We start from the raw sequence: 24704 nt of genomic DNA, 5'->3' as shown, positions 1-24704 counted from the left end.
CTTGGATTCCAGTTAGTCTGATCCCCCAAAGAGAACTTCGCTACCTTGCATTTCAGAAAACAACTGAGTACTCACCAAGGACAAAGCCTTAAACTGGAAAAGATGAAATCTTTCCCCTGACAGGACAAAGCCTTTCCAGATCCAGAATGAAGTCAGAGAGCTCAAAATGCAAAAAGAGCAAAGCTTGAAATCGTAGGGAAAACTCATGAAACTGAAAGCAGGAGACCTTCATGGAAGCAATGAGCACAGGGGATTGGTGTGAGTACTCACTCAATTCCAGGGGGCCATCATTTCTGGAGTTTGCCTCCTTTGGATCCCACTTCTGACACCAAACATGTCAACTTTAATAATATAATAGCCAGTTATTTTACCAGCAAAAGCAAGTTTATTTGGGAATGGCCAAAGGAATGTCATTTGGGATATGTGACTATGATGGATCACAGGCAAATCCAGAGAACAAGGAAGGGGAACTTGATTTTAAAGGGAAAAGGGAAGAGCTGGGAGGGGCTATAATAACCAAAGAGTCCATTGGAGGAATCTGGGAGTCCAAAGTATGGAGGTTTCTCATTGGTTGTACTGCTGCAGTCTTTGATTGTCTGGGCTGTCATGGGGTAGAGAGAAGTTTTCTTCTTCCCAATGAACAGTAAAGTAGGCAACATCTTCTTGTCAGAGATATAGGCCTACATCTCTTCCTGTTTGGAATAATTAACAATGCATGGCAGGGCATGAGGTCTCCCCCTACAAGCTTGTCTCAACTCCAATTTTAGCTAAGTTTCTTTAATTCCACAATTTCCAGACTTAAGTGTTTTTCCTTTTAGGAACAGAAGGCCATATATAGTTCTTTGGGCACTGAAAGATGGTATCCCATCCTTTCAGGGTATTCCCTGCAAGCTGGCACTTCAGTTGCTCCTTTAGGACACTCCAGGATTCTATGAGGCCAACTCTCTCAAGGTGGTGTGGTATATGATACAATTACCCACTTCTGAACTTCCTTAGCTATAAGGTGTGTCCCATGTTTCAGGGTCCCAGATTGTCTTACTCTGCTAGGCCTGCCATAAGAAAATACCACAGACTGCATGGTTTAAACAATAGACATTTGTTTTCTCACAGCTCTGGAGGCTCAAAAGTCCAAGATCAAGGTGCCAGGCAATTTGGTTTCTGGTGAAAGCTCTCTTCTTGGCTTGCAGATGGCTGCCCTTTTGCTGTGTCCTCATGACATGGGGGAGGGGAATGGCAGGGAGAAATAGAAAGCTCTTCCTCTTCTTTAAGGCCACATCAGACTAGGGCCCCACCCCTATAATCACGTTTAAACTTAATTAACTCCTAAAAGCCTTATCTTCAAATATAGTCACATTGGGGATTAATGCTTCAACATGTGAATTTGGATGGAACACAGTTCACTCCATAGTACAGATTTTCCCATGGCCCTGTCCTTTGCATAACAGACCTGCCTTAGCTGAGCATTCGAACATCTCTGGAGCTGTGACTCACAGTGAGGTCTTCAGCCTGCCACTCAAGTATCTCTGCCTCTCCACTCTGGGTAGCAAGGCCTCTTTGTGAACTACCACCGGGGCATTCTGGCTCTTGCACTCAGCCTTTATCTGCTTGTTAATAGCCTTCGGTCTCTCATTATCCTTTTGCAGGGCATCAGCACAACTTTGCAGTAAACAGTGAATTCCATTGTCTTTGTAGGCATTGTTCTCCGCATATTTTTCAAATTCCTGCATCACCACACCTGCCACAGAATTCCCCTCCACCATGACATTTCCCAGGTCACCACCAGTAAAATTTTTAGCAATTGGGCCATCACGCTGTGCCAGAGACTATCCATGTTCCACCTCCTAACCTTCCTCTTCATGTGTTGGGTGGTGGGTAATCCAGGCCCACATCCCCAACTTGCCCCCTGTTCTCTCAGACTACTCTCAGTACCACTTGTGTTAGTCCAGGTCCTCTGAGAAGCAAACACCAAGGAGGTATTAAGCATGCAAAGATCTTATGCCGATGGGAAAGCAAATGGGGAGAGAGCCCAAAAGGCTGGAGAGCCATGTCAAACCTCGAAGCAAGTCTGACCCCACGTGAAAGAGGGAGGGAAGGAGGGAATTGAATAGAAGCATCCTAGAGTGCCATGAAGTCTAAGGAAGTTTCTACAAGGTCGTCAGGGAGTGCTGGAGCCAAAGCTAACTGTCAGAGAAGTCCTAGTATCCTTGCACACTTAGTCATTTGTTGGCAGCTCCCAGCGGGAAACATGGACTCAGCACAAATACTGCAATGGATTCCAGAGCGAAGTACCGGGGGTCTTTGGTCAATTATGATCCCTCTAGTTAGAGGTCCGCGAGGTGCAATCACCACTCTACAAGGCTCCAGGTCTTCTCTGACTCCAGTGGGGCAGAAAGAAAAAAAAGTGTTACAGTCAACAAAAGAATAAGCACAGTGTTTTTTAATCCTTGAATATTGATCTAAATATCCACTTCTGCCAAAAACCACAGAGATAAACTTCTTTATCGTTACATAGTCTCCACCATACTGGTAGGTATTTGTTTGTTTTTTTTTTACAAGTCAAAGTAAACACTGCCCCTGATGGCCAAGGATGTTAAAGACCATCTTCATTTTCTCCCATATCTCTCCAATAATTGTCTTCTGGGGAGCTCACCACCAAGAAGTATTCAGAATGACGTCCCATTGCCATGGTATCGTTTTTATAATGTTCATGATGCTGGGCTAATAACTACGTGAAAGTTAAATGGTCGATCAAGGTGCATCCCCACACTAGTTTTGTTTTGTTTTTTAAAATATTTATTTATTTGGCTGCACTGGGTCTCAGTTGCAGCGTGCGGGATCTTCGTCGTGGCACGTGGGATCATTTTAGTTGCGGCATGCGGGATCTGGTTCCCTGACCAGAGATCGAACCCGGGTCCCCTTCATTGGGGGCGTGGCATCTTAACCACTGGACCACCAGGGAAGTCCCTCCACACTACTTTTGAAAGCAAAGGAGTGAGCACGTAGGATTCTGTTCCTTTACCCAGAAGTAAATCTCAAGTCCACGGCAGCAGAGCTATTGCAGGCCTGAGTGCTCTGATTGCCAAAGGCGTTTCACAGGTACAGTTACAATTCAGCCCTGTGCCAATGGCCTTTTACGTCTCCATTCAGTTTTTAAATTTTCTTTTCTTTTATATCCTACCCCAGATCCTCCTGCCACTAGTCAAAATCGATTCCCAGTCATGAATGGCAGAGCCCCATCAGCTCCTTCTGGCCTAAATTCATATAAAAAAAGAAAAAGAGCCTCTAGGTTGTCAACTCAGCATTTATGGAGCTCCTGGTGGATACCAAGCACACGCTGTTAAGTCCTGGGATACAGAGACAATAAAATACGGGCCCTACTTTCTTAAAGCTCCCAATCAGCTTTTTCACAATCCTCATGCTCTTTACTGCATTCCGAGTGCCAGGGTCTAAATTATGGACAGGGGATAAAATGGTCTATTTTGGGGTAATTCCTATCACACTTCATGGTGACTGCTTCCATTTTTAAAATAGCCTCAAGTGTGACTATTAATCAGGATATCATTAAAAATAATATCTGTCAGGATGACATTCACTTCTGTTCCATAAATAATACCACCAGCATTGAATTCCTGAACAGTGGAACATATACAAAGTTACAGAAGGACTCTGGGTAATGAGCTTCTGGAGGAGAGGGCTGTACCGTGTCTTCTGCTTTTCGAACACACGGCACCTGGGACAGTGCCTGACACATGGGAAGAGCTCAGCAAATGTTCGCTGGATTAGCATTTAAACCCCTACATCTCACATTGTGACCCTGTTGTGAAAGTATGTGGTTCTTTGTGACGTCGAGCTCCAAGGTTAGGAGAGTTTCCAAAATGTCTTAAGGTGTCTTAGAGACCCATTCTTGCTTTCTAAAAGTATATTTACAACTTCATCCTCTTACATCTCTTAGTTGAACGTATTTCATAAGTTCATGACTCAATGTATGAAAAGGTACATAGTTCTACTGATTTTAAATCTACTTGTATTAAAGGTCAAGAGCTGTCCCTTTTGAACTGGATAAAAATCAGTGTCAATGTAGCTTTGTCTATTTCTACTTTTCTCTAGCACCAACATTCTAGGCTTATTTAATTTTTTAAATTAGATTTTGAGATAATGGCAGAGTCACATGCAGCGGTGAAAAGTAATACAGAGTGATTGCATGTACCCTTCACCCAATCTCCTACTAATGGTATCATTTTGTGTAACTACAGTACAATATCACAACTAGGAAATATCACTCGTGTGTGTATGTGTGCCTTTAGTTCTATGCAATTTTATCACATGTGTAGATTCGTATATTCACTACCACAGTCAAGCCTCAGAACAGTTTCACTGCCACAAAGATCCCTCATGTTGCCCTTCTATAGATCCACCGACTTTCCTCCCCGCCTGTAACTCCTGGCAACCGCTAATCTGTTCTCCATCTCTATAATTTTGTTTATAGAATGTTATATAAATGGAACCATACAGTATGTAACCTTTTGAGATTTGAGATCCGTCCAAGTGGCTCTACATATCAATGGTCTGTTTCTTTTTATTGCTGAATAGTATTTCACAGTATGGATGTAGCACAGTTTAACCATTCACCCACTGAAGGACATTTGGGCTGTTTCCAATTTGGAAGTTATTTTATTTTATTTTTTTAAAATAGGTGTATCAGCCATCAGTTTTACCATCTTCAAAAGCCCAAATACTTTCCTTTCTCATTCCCATCCTTGGCCATTCCTTTAAGGGTTTTAAAGCCCTTCTCGGGTCCTAGCATATTTTTCTGAGATTTGTTGATCAAAATTCCACATAGAATTCAGACTGAAAAACGCAATACTTTTTTATGATAGTAGGACAATGTTTCCCCTTGAGTTTATGATACCTTTCCTGATTGGGCCCTACCCGTAGTCAACTTCTTTGGCTACTGGAAGCTGATAAGCTCAGAGAACAGTCTCATACTGTGTGTAGACATATTTTAGCCCAAGGAACTATAAGTATAGTTTGGATTATTATTTTTCTCAAAATTCCATCTTTCACTTACCCATCCTGAAACTAATCTGCTGCTTTTCTGCAGCCCAGAGAATCTGAAAAGAGCTTCCCCCATCTTACGCGTCTTAGCTTGTGTTCTTTCTGCCTGGTAAGTCCTACGAGGTCTGCAAGCTTGGAGGCTGCTCCGCACAGCCCCCCTCCCTACTCTTGTGTACAGGTCTAGGGCTTGCGGCCAGCTTTTCTCAATTTCCTGTCACTGTGTCTCTTGCTAATGAGAGTCTTATCTATGATTGCTTTCTGTTCAACAGAAGGAAGGAATTTATCTGACTTTCCAAAACCCTGAACCAGCTTTCTGAGCTCTAGGAAACCAGCATCATTCCTGTCTTAGGTTGAAGAAGAAAGAGACCCATGAGCTACACCAGCGGTTCCCACTTCTGTCCGCACATCATACCCAGGTGTCACCTCCAGTGTATTAAATCCGGGGAAAACCTAGAACATGAGCATTTTTTTAAAGTCCTCAGGACTCAAATAAATTATAGTACACCCATACACTGGAATACTATGTAATCATATTTTTTGAAGACTGAGGAAGTTGTCTACATACTGATAAGGAAAAATCTCCAAGACAGAGTGTTATACGAATGAAGTTGGTATAAATCCGTATGCTACCATTTGCGCAGCAGATGATAGTGTACACATGTCTTCGCTTATCTAGGCATAAAATATCTCTGGAAGCATTTATAAGACTCTAGGGACAGCGGTTGCCTCTGGGTGGCTGGTGGGTAATGGTGAGAGGGCAACTTTTCCCTGTGTACCTTTTAAAATCTGTTGAATATTAAACCAGCTAAATCGATTGCTTATGTCAAAACCCAAATTAAAATAGAAGGAAGGTGATGCTAATGTACAGCCAGGACTGAGAATCACTGTACAATCATGAGCTGACAGTGAAAACTACAAGTCCAATTACAAGTGTCCTGGACTATTTATTATTTGTTTGTTTGTTTTGGGAAAGAGTGAAAATTCCCTTTTAAGTGCCGTGCATACCTACCTTTTAAAAAATTGAGTGTGAGCATTTTTACTGTACTATATATAGTACTGTACTGTATAGTAGAGGGAACTCTACTCAATACTCTGTAATAACCTATGTGGGAAAAGAATCTGAAAAAGAATCGATATAGGTATAACTGAATCCCTTTGCTGTACCCTTGAAACTAACACAGCATTGTAAATCAACTATACTCCAATATAAAATAATTTTTTGAAAAAAATCGAGGTCTAATATAAATAGAGAAAAGAGAGCACAAAAAGAGTATATCTTAATGAATTTACATGTCGTACACCTGCATTCAGAGTGGGAGGCAAACCATTTCCAGCATTCAAGAAAGCCCTGCATGACTCCCCTCAATCAATAACCCCCCTCCAGACGCAACCACTGTTCTGACTTCTAGTGTTTCTTCTTGAACTTCATATAAATGGAATGTGTCTGGCTTCTTTCATGCAACCTTACGCCTGTGAGATTAATCCATGTTGTTGCATGCGGCAGTGGTTTGGGGCTTTTTATTGGGGAGAGGGGTGCAGAGGGGACTTTGCTAAGTAACCTCCCATTTATAAATATACCACAATTTACTTATCCATTCTTTGGTTGATGGATGTTTTGGTTATTTGCAGTTTGGTGCTACTATAAAGCTATATGGATATTCTTACGGCCGTCTTTCAGACATAGGTGCTCATTTCTCTTGGGCACTCTTGCATCTTCTTAAGAGAAGTCTTTGATTATGTGATTAACTGTTCTTTGTTTATCTTCCCTGAAGGACTATAAGCTTTCTGAAGGTAGGGAGAGATCTATGACTGTTTACTGGGGCATCCTCTGAATGAAAAGGAAAATTCCCTATTGCCCCTAACCTTACTGTATTCCAGCCTAGAATAAGAATCTGATGTCTGCAGATATGGCAACCACCTTCTGATAATGAGAACAATAGCAAAAGAAAGGCAGGGCAGGCAGCTAGCTATGAGGTAGCTAGGTTCTGATGATATTGAAGAACCACAGCACCAACCCTGGACTGCCTACCTTCAGACGGGTAGGAAGAGAAAAAATAAGACAGGAACAGAGGCACAGAGTAGAACAGAGATGAGGGACGGAGGAAGTCTGGTAAGTTTGAGTCTCAAGTCCCAGCTCATTCCTGAGACCTGGTGGCACACTGCCCTTACATCTTGCAATGCACTCTGTCTTCCAATAAATGTTTCTTTCTTTGCTTGATCAAGCACCGCTGGATTTCTGTTACCTCAACCAGGGGTCTCACCTAAGTCACTATTTCAGCACTGTATTATCACTGATTTTTATAATTTTGCCTCTAATACATCAAGTAAAGGTGAAAAAGATGCTTATAATCTCTAATTTGTAAAAAAGTAGGAGAGTTATCACAGTGTGATAGCAAAAAACGTAGGCTTTGGAGTTGGAAAAAATTGGATTCAAATCTCCATTCTGGCACTCACCCAACATGTGATTCTAGCCAAGTTACATAACTTCTCTGAGCGTCCGTTTCTCTTACTGGCTAAATGGTGATAATAATATGTACTTTGCAGGGTTGTTAAGGGCTGAATGCAATAATGTTTGTAAAGGGCTGGTAGATAATTCATATTCAATAGTGAGAGGAATTTTCTTTGAAAAAAGGTGGAGTGGTATGTATTATATAGTAGAAAGATTTACCTTGAAAGTGGTTTTTCTATTTATGGGATTTTTTTTCAGAGAGAGGGAGAAAATTACCTTATTTCCCAATAGTGCCAGATGGTAGACCATCAACACACTAGTCCAAACTTGGAGTATTGCAAATATTATTTTTGCGTGTCAATAAACCATCAGAAAAATCATGTGCTAGCTAAATGATACCTTCAAAGTAAGATTTCTAAAACTTATAGGCTCTGTGTAAAGAGATTGGCAGCCCAAGGCTGCTCCAAGCTTCCCTTGCCAGAGCCTGGGGACAAATCAGGTGTCTCAGAACACCAGATGACTTTACAGACCCCACGCCTCCTGCATTCGTCTAAGCCCTAGAGGCTTTGTGCCATCTCTGGGCCAGAAAACCACATCCACGGGTCTGTGCTTCATCATGGACAACCATAGCTTTAAATACAAGACAGCACTTTACAATCAAATCCAGATGGACAGCTCTCCCAAAGCCAAATCTATACCCAGGACACAGATTTCTAGAGGAAAATGCAGCCAAGGCAAATACAAAAACAACCCAGGGAACAAAAAGTCCCAGTCACTCTAATGTCATCGATCACTCTGCAGCTCAGCATTGAGAGGCACATGCGCAGTGTGATGGCAGGCATGGGGGTGGGGAAGCCAGATGCCAAAGCCCAGGAAATGCACGGGGTGAGCGGAGGTCAGCAGAAGGCAGTGGCAACAGTAGGGAGGGCATATGGTCCACTTTCTCTCCCTTCCTTGTTAGAGTGTGAGGACCCGGCCTCACACATATCCACGGTCCTACTATGTACACAGCCCTGGAGTGTGGGCCGCCATCCCCCGTGTCAGATATGACACGTGGAGGGGATGAACTGTCTATAGAGTGCTTCCATCTTGCTGAAGACGCTGCAGCTCCTCCTCTCAGCATCACTGGCCAGGACCTCCATTTGGTCCGTTTGCTGAGTAGTGGCCAGACCCTACGGGACTGTGCTGAGCAAACTTGTAAGAGATTCGCTGGTAAACCAGATGTCTACTGGCTGACTCTTTTACTAGGAGGCACCTCCTTCACGTTGCCTTCATTTGTCATATCTCTCGCTCCAAACCTTCTTGTATTCCACCAACTTAGATTTACCCTATGTCCATGTCTTCAAGACCCTTCTCTTTGAGGCTAAACTATCTGATACACTTGATGATGGTGAGTGGTCAAGGATAGGCTACTTCTTTTTTAATTACAGTCATAATAGTTACCATGTGCCAGGCATTTTATGTACATGATCTCATGTAATTCTCAACCTTATGTAATGGGCATTATTACTATGATCCTGACTTTTATAGATGAAGAAATGGAGGCTCAGAGTAATTCAATAACTTAAATGTCCCAGGTTGAGCTCCCCAGGAAACAGACTGGATTCTTGGACAGCCTGTTTGTTAGGGAGTGCCCTTGAGCAGGGGTGGTTTTGCATGGCTTAGAGAGTGTGCCCTTTAGATCAACACCCATGGAAGGAGGGCACGGGGACCGGAGTGAACAGAAGGAGAAGTCAAGCTCTGATGCAAACCATCGCTGGCCTCAGGCAACCCATTGGAAGCTCTGGAGATAGAATGACCGACCTTTCAGAGTTGTGTCAAATTGAGGTGGGAGGACCAGGTCTCTATACTCCCTTTCAGTCGGTCCTGGGACATGGGACCCCCCAGAAGGGTGGACTTTGGGTGACATGGCTCTGCAGCTGAGGCAGACCTCAAAGGGGCTGATGGCTGCGGACAGTCTGCTGATCACACTTCCAGAAGCTGGGCCAGTGCGTCCTTCACTGACACAGGAACTGAGTTGCCCATCACCGTGTCTGGAATGTTGAGAAGGTCCCACAAGTCGTGAGTGGTAGGGCAGGCTTAGGACAGACCCTCTCTGACCCTAGATCCTTCCAGTCAGCCATCTTTCTACAGCGCCTCTCACAACCCTTTAAATCGGTTGTTGAATGTTCAGCTCTCGAAGGTGGTTTTCTTCTTTCATGTGCTTTGCCTGCAAATTGGCACCCTCCCCAAGCCGGCGGGCCCCTTGGGCACATGTATGATTGATTGTTGCCTAAAGGAGGATGACCCTGTACCTGTCTAGGGAAGACCAGTGGCCTCAGCAGTGTTGATGTCCTGAGCCCTTAGCTTGGGGGCAAAAAAAATCCACAGATACCTCTGTCCCCCTCATAACATGCTCAGTGGTCACTTCAGCCTCAAGACCAAACATACATGCCCACAGGATGAACCCAGATATTTCAGCAGTCCCACTTCAGCCTACGACCCTGGAACTATTTCCTTCTTTAAAAATTAACTTTGGGATCTTATTTATTTTGTTCTTTCCTATCAGCTTTTAAAGTAAAACAAGAGGGAGACAATGTTCAGAGTCACAGATCCTTTTTGTAAAAATGACACTATCTCTGTAAGAGTTGCAAGCCATGTATTTTTTAAAAATTACTCAAAATGACATCACCTGGGGGTAATCACTTAACATTTTGAGTATCTCCTTTCAGAAAGTGCTGTGCATATATATATAGACTAAAATACGTGTGTTCGTTTTTCATAAATGGGGATAAGCCATGCATGCGTCTTAATCCGCTTTTTCCTCGCCAGTGTGATAGGGGACATCTTTCTATGATGACAGATTTTCACACTGGAGCCTGTGAGGAGCTAAAGATGACCCTGGGGATGTGGACAGAGTTGGGGAGATGGGGACGGCTGTGATAAAGGTTTAAGATCTCATCCTAAGTATGAGGAGGAGATACTGAAGTACTGCAAAATTCAATTTATTTTTTAAATGGCTTATTCTGACTACTGGTTGTGACATGAGTGTTTGTTGTCATGATTCAGTCAAAAATCTATGTCTAAGTAATGTTTCCGTGGTGTTCAACCTTAGACATAAGAGCGGGAAATGTCAGCAATTTCCACTCAATCCACGCCCATACATAGGCTTCTTTGGTTAGAATTTACTAATTACCAGAGAAAGCTGTCATCTATAAAGGCTTTCCCATCTTTATAAATCTTATCTGTCTGCTTTCCAGAACCAATAAATGTTCATAGTAGAAAATAAAGAGAATTTTTAAAATCTATTTATTTTTATTTATTTTGACTGGGTCTTCATTGGGTCTATCATTGGGTCTTCGTTGCTGTGCATGGGCTTTCTCTAGCTGTGGTGAGGGGGTGCTACTCTTCATTGTGGTGCGTGGGCTTCTCATTGCGGTGGCTTCTCTTGTCACAGGGCACAGGCTCTATGTGCGTGGGCTTCAGTAGTTGTAGTACGCAGGCTCAGTTGTTGTGGCTCACAGGCTCTAGAGCACAGGCTCCGTAGTTGTGGCTCTCAGGCTCTAGAGTGCAGGCTCAGTAGTTGCGGCACATGGACTTAGTTGCTCTGCGGCATGTGGGATCTTCACAGACCAGGGATCGAACCCATGTCCCCTGCATTGGCAGGTGGATTCTTAACCACTGCGCCACCAAGGAAGTCTGAGAATTTTTAAAAAGAAAACCTAACTCAGTTGTAATTCTATCATCCAGAGATAACCACTAATCATTACCGTGTTGGAACGTCTCCTGCCAGTCTTTTTCCTAAGAATAATTTTTTCTATTACAAAAAAGAACAACCATATTGTACAAGCTGTATTATATTTAAATATCTTTCTAGATCATTAAAGGTTCTCCTACAACTTCATTTTCAGTGATCATCTAGTATCCATTTTGTGGTACTATCATTTGTTAAACTAGTCCCTACTTGGTGAGAATTTACGTTGTTTTGAGTTATTTACTATTATAAAGCACACTGTGATGAACACCCTTGTAGGTAAATCACACTGTGATGATCTGCTTTAAGATCTCATAGACTCTATCCATCCTTACAGCCTCACCCCACATCACCATCAAACATGATAAAATATACCTCAAGCTCACATTAATATGGTTTTGCTATAAAAAAATTAAGAGGATTTTTCTAAGTTGCTTTTGAAATTGTTTAGCTCCAAGGTACACATTTAATTTACCTATGAATTCTCAGCAGTTATTCAGCTTATACCAGAATTCTTGTGAAGTGAGAAAATCAAATCTACAGATGGGTTTTTGTTTGTTTCTTTTTTATTTATTTATTTTTAAAACTTTTATTGAACTATAGTTGATTTACAATGTTGTGTTAATTTCTTCTGTATAGCAAAGCGATTCAGTTATACGTGTATATATTACTTTTCATATTCTTTTCCATTATGGTTTGTTATAGGAGATTGAATATAGTTCCCTGTGCTATACAGTAGGACCTTGTTGTTTGTCCATCCTATATATAATAGTTTGCCTCTGCTAATCCCAAACTCCCAGTACTTCCCTCCTCTTCCCTCCCTCCCCCTTGGTGTTAGTTTTCTAATATAATGAAATTTTATGAACAATCAATTTAACAATTCATTCAATTGATATACAGTTGTGTTTTGTGAATATTTAGTTTCAACATCTGTTCATTTAATTTTTTCTTTTTCTTTTTTTCTTAATTTTGGAGATAGACATTTTTTTCAAGGTCTCAAACATTTTTTAGGCTCGGTAAAAGCTCATAGGTGGGACTTCCCTGGTGGCGCAGTAGTTAAGAATCCACCTGCCAATGCAGGAGACACGGGTTCGAGCCCTGGTCCGGGAAGATCCCACATGCCGCGGAGCAACTAAGCCTGTACACCACAACTACTGAGCCTGTGCTCTAGAGCCTGCAAGCCACAACTACTGAGCCCGCATGCCACAACTACTGAAGCCTGCATGCCTAGAGCCCGTGCTCCGCAACAAAAGAAGCCACTGCAATGAGAAACCCACGCACCACAATGCAGCCCCCGCTCACTGCAACTAAAGAAAGCCCGCGCGCAGCAACGAAGACCCAACACAGCCATAAATAAATAAATAAATAATTTAAAGAAATAAAATAAAAGCTCATAGGCGTCAGGCAGTATGACTATAAATCCTAATAGATGAACAGACTGCAAATATTGCTAAGAGGGGCCAATAACATAGAAAGATTTTCAAACAAAGCATGATCACTCTCACTCAATAAACTCTAAACTAACCCTCCAACTCTTTCTTCTCCTCTTGCAGCCCGTCTGCATGAAACACAGACTACCTGTAGGTCAATGGGTTTCCCCAGGAGAAACAAGAGAAAGAAAAGCATATTGCTTCTCAGAGGGTGGTTTCACACAAGGGTCTGCTTGCTATTTTTTTTTAATTAATTCTTATTGGAGTACAGTTGCTTTACAATGTTGTGTTAGTTTCTGCTGTACAGCAGAGTGAATCAGATATATGTATACATATATCCCCTCTTTTTTGGATTTCCTTCCCATTTAGGTCACCACAGAGCACTGAGTAGAGTTCCCTGTGCTATACAGGACGTTCTCATTAGTTATCTATTTTATACGTAGTAGTGTGTATATGTCAATCCCAATCTCCCAATTCATCCCACCACCCCCTTCCCCCCTTGGTATCCATACGTTTGTTCTCTACTTCTGTGTCTCTATTTCTGCTTTGCAAATAAGTTCATCTGTATCATTTTTCTAGACTCCACATATAAGAGATATTATACGATATTTGTTTTTCTCTTTCTGACTTACCTCACTCTGTATGACAGTCTCTAGGTCTATCCACGTCTCTGCAAAAAACACAATCTCATTCCTTTTTATGGCCAGCTTGCTTTTTTTTTTTTTTTTTTTTTTTTTTTGTGAGGTACGCAGGCCTCACACTGTTGTGGCCTCTCCCGTTGTGGAGCACAGGCTCCAGACACGCAGGCTCAGCGGCCATGGCTCACGGGCCCAGCCACTCCGCGGCATGTGGGATCTTCCCGGACCGGGGCACAAACCCGTGTCCCCTGCATCAGCAGGTGGACTCTCAGCCACTGCGCCACCAGGGAAGCCCCCCAGCTTGCTATTTTTGATGGACGGTTTTTGTGGGTCAGCACACACATTGGCACATGGACTTGCTCTTGCCAAATGGACATCTGCGGAGATGAAAAGGTATTTGTATGGACACGTGTCAACAGGGCTCTGAAGATGTTCACAGCAATGGAGGTGTAGGTCACCGCAAAAGGTCACCCTGCATCAGAACCCCACACCCACCACTCCTCCCAGCGTTGCCTTTGCGTATCTGGGGGAGCTCACTTTTCAGCGTGTGTCTTTTTATAAATTTATTTTTTATTATTATTATTTTTTTTTTACCACATTGGGTCTTCATTGCTGTGCGCGGGCTTTCTCTAGTTGTGGTGAGCGGGGGCTCCTTTTTGTTGTGGTGTGCGGGCTTCTCATTGTTGTGGCTTCTCTTGTTGCGGAGCATGGGCTCTAGGCGCGGGCTTCAGTAGTTGTGGCAAAAGGGCTCAGTAGTTGTGGCTCGTGGGCTCTAGAATGCAGGCTCAGTAGTTGTGGTGCACGGGCTTAGTTGCTCCACAGCAGGTGGGATCTTCCCGGACCAGGGCTTGAACCCATGTCCCCTGCATTGGCAGGCGGATTCTCAACCACTGCACCACCAGGGAAGCCCTCAGTGTGTGTTCTTATGAGGCCAAGGGATCTTCCTCTGAAAGGCATCTTCAGCACAGAAGTCAGGAGGAAAGAAACCCACCCCCTGCAGCCATCTGGGATTAAGCAGGCTTTAGCGTGCAGCCCCCAGATACCTCATGGCAGGATTTCTCATACCATCTCCAAATGTCAAGTAGAGGAATGAGTTACAGCTCATCAGTAGATGCTTTTTTCTTTGAAGAGACATTTTAGGGGGAGGAAAAGGTCACTGCCTGTCCCTATCCTTCCCTTCTCCCTTACTTTTTATTTGATAGACTATTTTTAGAGCAGTTTTAGGTTCACTACAAAATTGAGTAGAAGGTATAGAGAGTTCCCACATACCCGCTGCCCCCCTCACATGCACACAGCCTCCCCACCATCAACATACCCCACCAGAGCCTCACTCATTTTTTTCAATGCCCTCCATTTCTTCTTTTGGATTTTCTTTCTTTTGGATTTTTCTTTTAGCTTCATTACTCCTTCCTCCTCCAGAAATCCCTCTCCTTTCATCACACACTTAATGTTCTTTTGGCTTTAGCCCCTTATCATTGGCCTGGAGCCTCTGGGCTTCTTCCTTAGGTCCTCAACCCAGCTAAGTTTTCTCTACCAAAAATTTCCCTTGTTATTCTCTGTGTTTATTGGCAATGAATTTTCTTCTTATTGCATTTTATTTATTATTATAAGGGTAGTGACATGAACCCACATTTCTTGGCATTTAGCTATGACCAAATCCCCCATCCACCCAACCCACCACCACTAACTACGACCATCAATCATTCACTCAACAAACATTTCCCAGATTCCCACTATGTACTAGGAACCACTCTAGGAACTGCAGTTGTCCAAGAATGTTTCCTATAGTTGCTGTTGTTTTGACTTTTATCCAAGATCCAATCATACATCATGCATTGCATTTATTATGATGTCTTTCTGCTCTCTTTTAAGCTAGAATAGTCTCTTTCCCTTTAAATATAATTATTAAATAATTAAATATTAAATATAAGAATTATATTATTATATATTAGTATTATAGTATATTATGATATCTTTTGACAAGCCCAGGCCACTTGTCCAGTTGTCTTATATTTTGTCCAGAATAGCTCATATTCTGGATTTGTCTGATTGCTTCCTCCTGCTTAGTTTCAAGTTAAACATTTTTGACAAGAGCACATCCTTGGTGATGTTGCATTCCTCTTGTCACTTTAGGGGGCACAGAATGTCAAGGTGTCCCATCATTAGTGTTGCTAAATTTAATCCCTGAGTCCAGGTGATGACTCCCAGCTCTCTCCACTCTAAAGACACAGCGTTAATTAATTGCCCTTGGTAATTGGTAAGATTCTGAGAAGTGACACTTTGAGACCATGAGAATATTTTATCCCTCAACAAACTTATTTATCCATCAACAATCCTTACCTGAATTGACTGTTACATTGGAGGTTAGAAATGATGGCTTTCCAAACTTCTTTCTACCATTAATTTTTTTAAGCTTTATTCTACTTATTCACAGGGACTCATGGAAATTTTAAAAATCAATGTATTGTCTAAACATAAGACCCCAAACTATAAAACTCCGAGAAGAAACATAGGGGAAAAGCTTTATGACATTGGATATGGCACTGACATCTTGGATATGACATCAAAAGCACAAGCAACAAAAACAGAAATAGAGGGGCTTCGCTGGTGGCGCAGTGGTTGAGAGTCCGCCTGCTGTTGCAGGGGACACGGGTTCGTGCCCCGGTCCGGGAAGATCCCACATGCCGCAGAGCGGCTGGGCCCGTGAGCCATGGCCGCTGAGCCTGCGCGTCCGGAGCCTGTGCTCCGCAACGGGAGAGGCCACAACAGTGAGAGGCCCACGTACCGCAAAAAAAAAAAAAAAAAAAAAAAATAGACAAATGAGATTGTATCAAACTTCAAAACTCTTGTGAATCAAAGGGCGATATCAACAGAGTGAAAAGGCAACCTACGGAATGGGAGAAAATATTTGCAAATAATATATCTAAAAATACTGGACATGCTTTTCAGTATTTTCACTCTAAGCATCTTTGCCACAAGCATTTTCGCTGCAGACATTTTGGCTGCATAACTAATTGGCCGTAAGGCAATTTTGCTCTGAAAGACAAAATAACTGGTTGACAATTTGGGGTTTGACAGTTTGGTTTCAAATAGTTGAAATGCGTTAGCATTTCTCCCAGTTAGCAACATTATCGCTGGCTTTACCAGGCTGACAGATGACAGTGACTTGCCCCAAGAGTTGGTTTCTTAGTTTGAAACACACTGCATTGGAGGAGGAAGAGGCCGAGGGCTTCAAAGGCACAGAGTTGAACCCACATTTCCCGCAGAACTTTGGAATGTCTGTTAGCGGACATGTGACAGCATGCCAAGAACACACAACAGAGTAGAGGCTTTCACAAGGCAACACAAAGTTCAGTTACAGATACTCATCCTAGTGTTTAGAAGCTGATACCTCTCTTAAAGAAGGAAGAAATGTTAGCAAAAAAGAAGTGCCATGCTGAACAAGGAAATGAATCAACAAGCAAAAAAGTATAGAGCCCAATGGATGCAAGACTTGGAAGACAAGTGCTTAGATACAGCCCACAAAATAAAATCCATTATTTGTGCGGTATTGCCATGAATCTACACACATTTTCAATGTATTCAAATATTTTGTATTTTGCAGTAAAGTCTTTAATTTTGTTATTCATTTCTCATGTTTCATTATATCCTTTTTAATGTGTCTCTTTTATTTTTCACTATTTAATCTTTTATGGCAAAATTGCTTTACAGCCAATCAGTTATGCAGCAAAAATGCTTGTGGCAAAGATGTCTAAAGCAAAGATGTTTGTGGCAAAAGTACCTAGACCAATATCCAGCATATATAAAGAATTCCTACAACTCAACAACAAGAGGTTCAAATAACCCAATTAAAAATAAGGCAAAAACAGTTACTGAGCCTGCGTGCCACAACTGTTGAAGCCCACGCACCTCTAGAGCCTGTGCTGCGCAACAAGAGAAGCTACTGCAATGAGAAGCCCGTGCACCGCAACAAAGAGTAACCCCTGCTGGCTGCAACTAGAATGCCTGCACGCAGCAACAAAGACCCAACACAGCCAAAACAATGAAATCAATTTTAAAAAATAATAAATAAGGCAAAAGACGTGAATAGACATTTCTCTAAAGATGATTATACAAATAGCCAACAGGCACATGAAAAGCTGCTCGGAATCACTAATATCAGATAAATGTAAACCAAAACCACAATGAGATACCAACTTGTGCCCATTGGGATGACTACGATGAAAAATAATAATAAGTGTTGGCAAGGAAGTAGAGAAATTGGTGGGATTATAAAATGGTGCAACTACCATGGAAAATAGTATGGTGATTCCTCAAAAAATTAAAACTAGAATTACCATATGATCCAGCAATTTCACTTCCTGGTATATGTCTAAAAGAATGGAAAGCAGGGTCTCAAAGAGGTATTTTCACATGCATGTTCATAGCAGCGCTATTCACAATAGCCAAGAGGTGGAAGCAACAAAAATGTCTATGACAGATGAATGGGTAAACAAAATGTGGTGTATATGAATATTACTTAGTCTATAAAAGGAGGGCAATTCTGTCACACGGTACAACATGGATAAACCTTGAGGACATTATGCTGAGTGGAGTAAGCCAGTTACAAAAGGACAAATACTGTATTATTCCACTTAAGTCAGGTATCTAAAATAGTCAAATTCATAGAGACTGAAAGTAGAGTGGTGATTACCAGGGCCTGAGGAGAGGGGGGGATGAGAAATTGGTGTTTAATGGGTGTAGTTTTTCAGTTTTGCAAGATGAAAAAATTTGGGGGGGCGCAGTGGTGGGATGAATTGGGAGATTGGGACTGACATATATACACTATTGATACTATGTATAAAATAGGTAACTAATGAGAACCTACTGTAGAGCACAGGGAACTCGGTGCTCTGTGATGACCTAAATGGGAAGGAAATCCAAAACAGAAGGGATATATGTATAGCTGATTCACTTTGCCATACAGTAGAAATTAACACAACATTGTAAAGCAACTATACTCCAATAAAAATTAAATGAGCTTTATGAATCAAAAGAAAAAAATTCTGGAGATGTCTCACAACAAGGTGAATATGCTTAACACTACTGCATTCTATAATTAAAATGGTTAAGATGGTAAATTTTATGTTACATTTTTAACTACAATTTAAAAACCAATGTGTTATGATCAATTACTGTCATTGTTTTTGATGCTCAAATTATGCCAAATTTGACCAATGGGCACTCCTTCAAGTCAGTCCCTTTGTGCTTTTGACATTATTCCATTTGTCTTCAAGCACATCCTTGCTTTCTGGCTACAAGACTGAGTTTAAGCCTCATGATAACCGTATTACAGAAGCACACTATCCTTATGTTTCAGGCTCTGTGTCTATGCATATTGCACCTGCATAGGCAGGCTTCTGGAAGGCTTACTCAGGAAACTGCTCATGGGGGTTGCCTCTGGAAATGGGGTCTGGGACTCAGGTACCCAATGAGACCCCAACTGGCAGCTTGCCCAATCTCATGGAAGAGTACCCTTGTATAATTCAGTTTAAGGCTGCCCTTAAGTTGCTGAAGAACTGGAACAGGCAAGAGCAGAGAAATAAACAGCGTCTTCCCATGACCTGAGGATGCTGGCACCACAAATTTTCTTCTTTCTCTCCTTCCATCAGTCTAAGCTCCTCCCTCCTGTAGCTGACCCCAGAAGTGCTCAGCCTGGCTATGTAAAAATAACATTAATTATTTTTATTTACATGAATGGCTTGCCGTTTATGTTTAATTACCATATAGCACAATAACAAACACACTCTAAGAGGGTTGGGACACTTTTGTTGTGGATTTTATTTCCAAACCCTGCATGTATATATTTAATCTTCATAGTTCAAGTAACGTTGCCTATTCACAACTTAAAATACTTAGGAGTTTTGCTGAGGAGGATCTGAATTCCTGCCCCCATAATTTTTATAAAACAATAAGAGATCACTTTTATTGAGCATGACATCCTTTATCATTTGTCATAAAAGCCTGATGACCCAGGTGTTATTATTATGCCCATTCTACAGATAAGGAAAGTGAGGCATAGAGCATTTGGGTCACTTGCTCAAGATCATACAGCCTAATGGCAAAGTCAGACAGTGTGACTCCAGAGCAGCAGTGTTTCATGATGAGGGCACTGATGGTATTCTTTACCATATGCTGCATGGGAGGGGTTGAGTGGTTGTCACTAAAAGGAATTGAAGTGTCAGCTTGGACCAGTGGTCAGTGGAAGCCAATAATATTTTTCTTACCAATGAGATTCTAACCCACTCTGGGGGTAGGGACCTTGTTGTGCATCCCAGTGCTTAGCATATGCATAACAGTTTCTGCTACTTCTGAAAATAATCCCACATTCAGTTGATGTCCCTAACCCAATCACATGGGCTAGGGATGCCCCCTAGCCCCACTGACTTATGACCCTCACCCCCTAGCTCCACCCACTTACATCTCCATGAATCACCTAACTTGGGTCAGTTCTACTGAAACAGTTTTCCAACTCATCAGCTCTTCTCCATCCCCACTGCCTCTGCCCCAGGCTGGATCCTGATCATCACTTGCCTGGCTTAGGGCAACATTCCCTTCTCTGCCTAGGAAACCCTTACAGAGTCTCCAGACAGCATTAGTCACTCTCTCTGAGTAGGGCTTATCCCATTCTATTATATTTACTATAAATTCTTTTGCAGTCTCCAATCAGAATGAGTTCTTCCAGGAAAGATGCTGTCTTTTCATATCTTCATCCTTTCTCCCTAGCACCGAATCTGGAACACAGTCAATGTCAGTGTTTGCTGAATTTAATGATCTCCTGAAGATCTTTCCTAAAATGTTTCAAGATTTAAAAAAATCATATGTACAAAATGCAAAATATTCAAACAATATAGAAATTGCAAAAAAAGATAAATCTTCCTCCCCAATTTAGTTCTCCCCAATGATTATCTGTATATAGACTTTTTCACTTACAAAATAGAATTACCCTGTATGCATATCTGTAGCTTGATTTCGTTGTGTGCATCTGGGAGATATTCTCTCTGGAATTTGCCTCTCTCCTTTAAACAGCTGCATAATATTTCACCATATGTATATCTACTTAACCAGGCCCCTATTGGTGGACTTTTGGGTAATTTTTAGTTCTCTGCTATAATACTGTCCCAATGAACTTATATTGAAGGCCCTTTTTAAAGTCTTATTTTTAAAACACGAGTATCACATCCACATGATTCAAAATCCAAATGTACAAGAGGGTATAAAGTAAAAAGCCTCCCTTTTCCCCTATAATCCTCGTTCCATCCTTCCTGCAGAGTCCCCAGCCACCCAGGTCGCCCCCGTGGAGGCAATTAATGTCACTACTTTCATACCTGTGTCTATGTTGCCATATATATTTTTTTTTCGGTACATGGGCCTCTCACTGTTGCGGCCTCTCCCGTTGCGGAGCACAGGCTCCGGACACGCAGGCTCAGCGGCCATGGCTCCCAGGCCCAGCCGCTCCGCGGCATGTGGGATCCTCCCGGACCAGGGCACGAACCCGTGTCCCCTGGATCGGCAGGCGGACTCTCAACCACTGCGCCACCAGGGAAGCCCCAATATTGCCATATTTTTAAGAGAATATCCAAGAGCTAAATTCCAAGTCCTCAAACTGCTGAGTCAAAGTGTATGTGGTTTTGTTTTTTAATAGTTGATACTGCCAACTGTCCTTCAAAAAGATTGTACTGATGTAATTAGTAAATATTAATTAGGTGGTTAGTAATACTAAGTAGGATGTAGTAAATACTAATTTACATTCCTACCAGCAACAAACAACATTTCTTTCCCTACATCTTCACCAACACTGGCTATTTTCAAACCTGTAAATGTTTGCCAATCTGATAGGTGGTAAGGAATACCTTGTCGCTTTGATCTACAGTTCTTTAATTATGGGTGAAGGCACGCAGCTTTTCATATTCTTATTGCTGTTTGAATTTCTTTTTCTGTGAACTGCCTCTTCAGGTCCTTTGCCCATTTTTCTTTTAGGTTGTTGTATTTCTCTTACTGATCTGTACATTTTTCTGGCATGGCATCTGCAAATATTTTCCCTTCTAATACGCTTATAATTAAAACCACGTAATTCAAAATTTAAAATTCCTATTCAGGGATGTCACTTTTGTCTCCCCAGTCAGCTTGTAAACTATGCAAAAACTGGGACCTAGAATCTACTCTAGTCCTACATTGCACGGCAAACTCTGGTTGATCAGCTGCGACCTTCATTCTGGGCACAGGGCATGGACTGAGATCCTCTGGGGAAGAATTGTGCCTTCTGTTGTGACGGAAGGAGATGAGATTCGACTTCCAGGGTCAGCCTCTCCATCTATCTAGTGTATCTTTCTATGTAACAGCAGCAACAAGAAGCATGTTGAAGAGAATCCAATTACCCTTTCTGACACCCGATTCAAAAGGTTAGGAATTTATACTATGTATCGCCCTTTGAGATCTTTCTTCCACCAATTCATCTAAACCCCTCCTGAACCTCAGTATACAGTCCCACTCCAGGCACTACAGGTAATGAGTTCTTTTGTTTATAATGCAATATATCAACTTCTGGGTCAGGAGGGCAGCATTATATTTACGGAAGCACATATAATTCTCCCCACTTCACTCCAAATACCTATAAATAATAAATAAAAAGTAGGTTTGAAATATTAACAAAATGTTCCCTTTATTAGTTCCAAAACTATTTGGAATAATAAAGGGAACTAATAAAGGGAACTATTTATTAGTTCCCTTTATTATTGCAAAACTATTATTTATCCATTTATTAGTCTTCAAACTTTTCCTTGACCTTTTTATTGTATATTATTACACACAGAAAAAGACAAAAAATATAAATGTACAGTTTAATGAATAACGTTAACCCTACAACTATGTAATCACACCATGTGGAAGAAGGGAGTCCCCAAACCGCTTATGTGTCTCTTCCCCACAAAGAGAAGGTAAACACTATCCTGACTTTTGAGATAATCATTTTCTTGCATTTTAAAATGTTCTATCACCTATGGATATACCCCTAAGTGCTAAACTTTGGTTTGAGCTGGTTTTGAACTTTATGTAAACAGGCTTTATGTAAATGGGCTGTCTGTATTTTTTGTGTCTTGTTGCTTCCCATCAACATTAAGTTTTTAGGATTCACCCATGTTTGCTGAGAATAGTTCTAAGTCATTCATTCTCTTTCTTGATAGGTTTCTATTATATGACTATACCACAATAAAATTACACATTCTACTGATGGACATTTGGGTTGTTTCCAGTTTGGAGTTATTACAAGTAATGCTGTTATTCTTATAAATGTATCCTGGGCCATGTGTATACAATTTTCCCTAGGGGTATACACAGGACTGAAACTACTGAATCTTAGGGATGCATATCTTCAACTACAAGATAGTACTGCCAAACATCTTTCCAAAGTGGTTACGCTGGGAATTCCCTGGTGGTCCAGTAGCTAAGACTCTGCACTTTCACTGTCAAGGGCACGGGTTCAATCCCTGGTCGGGGAACAAGGCGCACAGCCAAAAAAGAAAAAAATAATAAAAATAAAAAGTGGTCACACGAATTTGCAACTCCCATTAATAGCACCTGAGAGTTCCCGTTGCACTATAGACTCCTTAACACTTGGTGTTGTCAGAGGTTTTTTAATTTTGTTTTGTTTTTTAATAGCTTTACCAAGGTATGATTCACATACCACACAATTCACCCTTTCAAAGTGTACAATTTGATGGTTGTTACTATATTCACAGAGTTGTGCTTCCATCATCACAATCAACTTTTGAACATTTTTCTATACATATATCAAATCATCACAATGTACACTTTAAATACCTTACAATTTTATTTGTCAGTTATACCTCAATAAAGCTGAAAAAAGAAGAATTAATATTTTGAAAATTTTAGGACATTTTTTTTTTTTTTTTTTTTTGCGGTAGGCGGGCCTCTCACTGTTGTGGCCTCTCCCCTTGCAGGGGACGCGCAGGCTCAGCAGCCATGGCTCACGGGCCTAGCCGCTCTGCGGTATGTGGGATCTTCCCAGACCGGGGCACGAACCCGTGTCCCCTGCATCGGCAGGCGGACTCTCAACCACTGCGCCACCAGGGAAGCCCAGGACATTTTAATTACCACAGAAACCCAAACCCGTTTGACACCACTGCTCATCCCCCCAACCCCAGCCCTAGGCAACAATGGTTGCCTACTTTCTGTCTCTATAGATTTGCCTGTTCATTTCATTTCACGTAAGCTGAATCATACAGTAACGTGGACCTTTGTGACTGGCATCCTTCACTTAGCATTATTGCTTAAGCTTCACCTGTGTTGTAGTATGTATTAATATTTCATTTTTATTCCAAATAATATCCCATTGTATGGTTGTTATTATTTATCCACCAATCAGTTGATGGACATTAGGGTTCTTCCTCTTTTGGGCTATTACGAACATGCTGCTGTTACGAACATTCACGGACAAGTTTTTGTGTGAACATGTTTCAATCTCTTGTGTATATACCCAGGAGTAGAGGTCCTGATCATATGGTAACTCTACAGCAAATTAGCCTTTTAAGGACCTGCCAAACTGTTTTCCAAAGCCGCTGCACTAGTTTACAGTCCCACCAGCAGTGTGTGATGGTTCTAATTTCTCCACATCCTCGCCAATACTTGTTACTATCTGTCTTTCTCATAATAGTGATTCCACTGGGTGTGACTTGATCTCACCTTATGGTTTTTTTTTTTTGGTTTTTTTTTTTTGTGTGGTACACAGGCCTCTCACTGTTATGGCCTCTCCCGTTGTGGAGCACAGCCTCCGGACACGCAGGCCCAGCGGCCATGGCTCACAGGTTCAGCCGCTCCGCAGCACATGGGATCTTCCCGGACCGGGGCACGAACCCGTGTCCCCTGCGTCGGCAGGCAGACTCTCAACCACTGCGCCACCAGGGAAGCCCTCACCTTATGTTTTGATTTGCATTTCCCTGATAGCTGATGAAGCTGAACATCTTTTCTTGTGCTTATTGGTCATTTGTATATCTTCTTTGAAGAAATGTCTATTCAGATCCATTGCCCATTTTTTAATTGGGCTATTTGTCCTTTTATTGCTGAGTTGCAAGATATACATAAATATCTACCTCACCAGATATATGTTTTGCAAAACTTTTCTTCAGTACTCTGGGTTTTCACTTTCTTTTTTTTAATTTTTTTTAACTTTTTATTTTAGATTGGAGTATAATTGATTAACAATGTTGTGTTAGTTTCAGGTGTACAGCAATGTGATTCAGTTATAACATATACATGTATCTATTCTTTTTCAAATTCTTTTCCCATTTAGGTTGTTCCATAACATTGAGCACGGTTCCCTATGCTATACAGTAGGTCCTTGT

Source organism: Mesoplodon bidens (genome assembly GCF_964165515.1).
Source record: "Mesoplodon bidens genome assembly, chromosome: 6".
Classification (NCBI taxonomy): Eukaryota; Metazoa; Chordata; class Mammalia; order Artiodactyla; family Ziphiidae; genus Mesoplodon; species Mesoplodon bidens.
Note: the sequence above shows the minus strand (reverse complement) of the source record.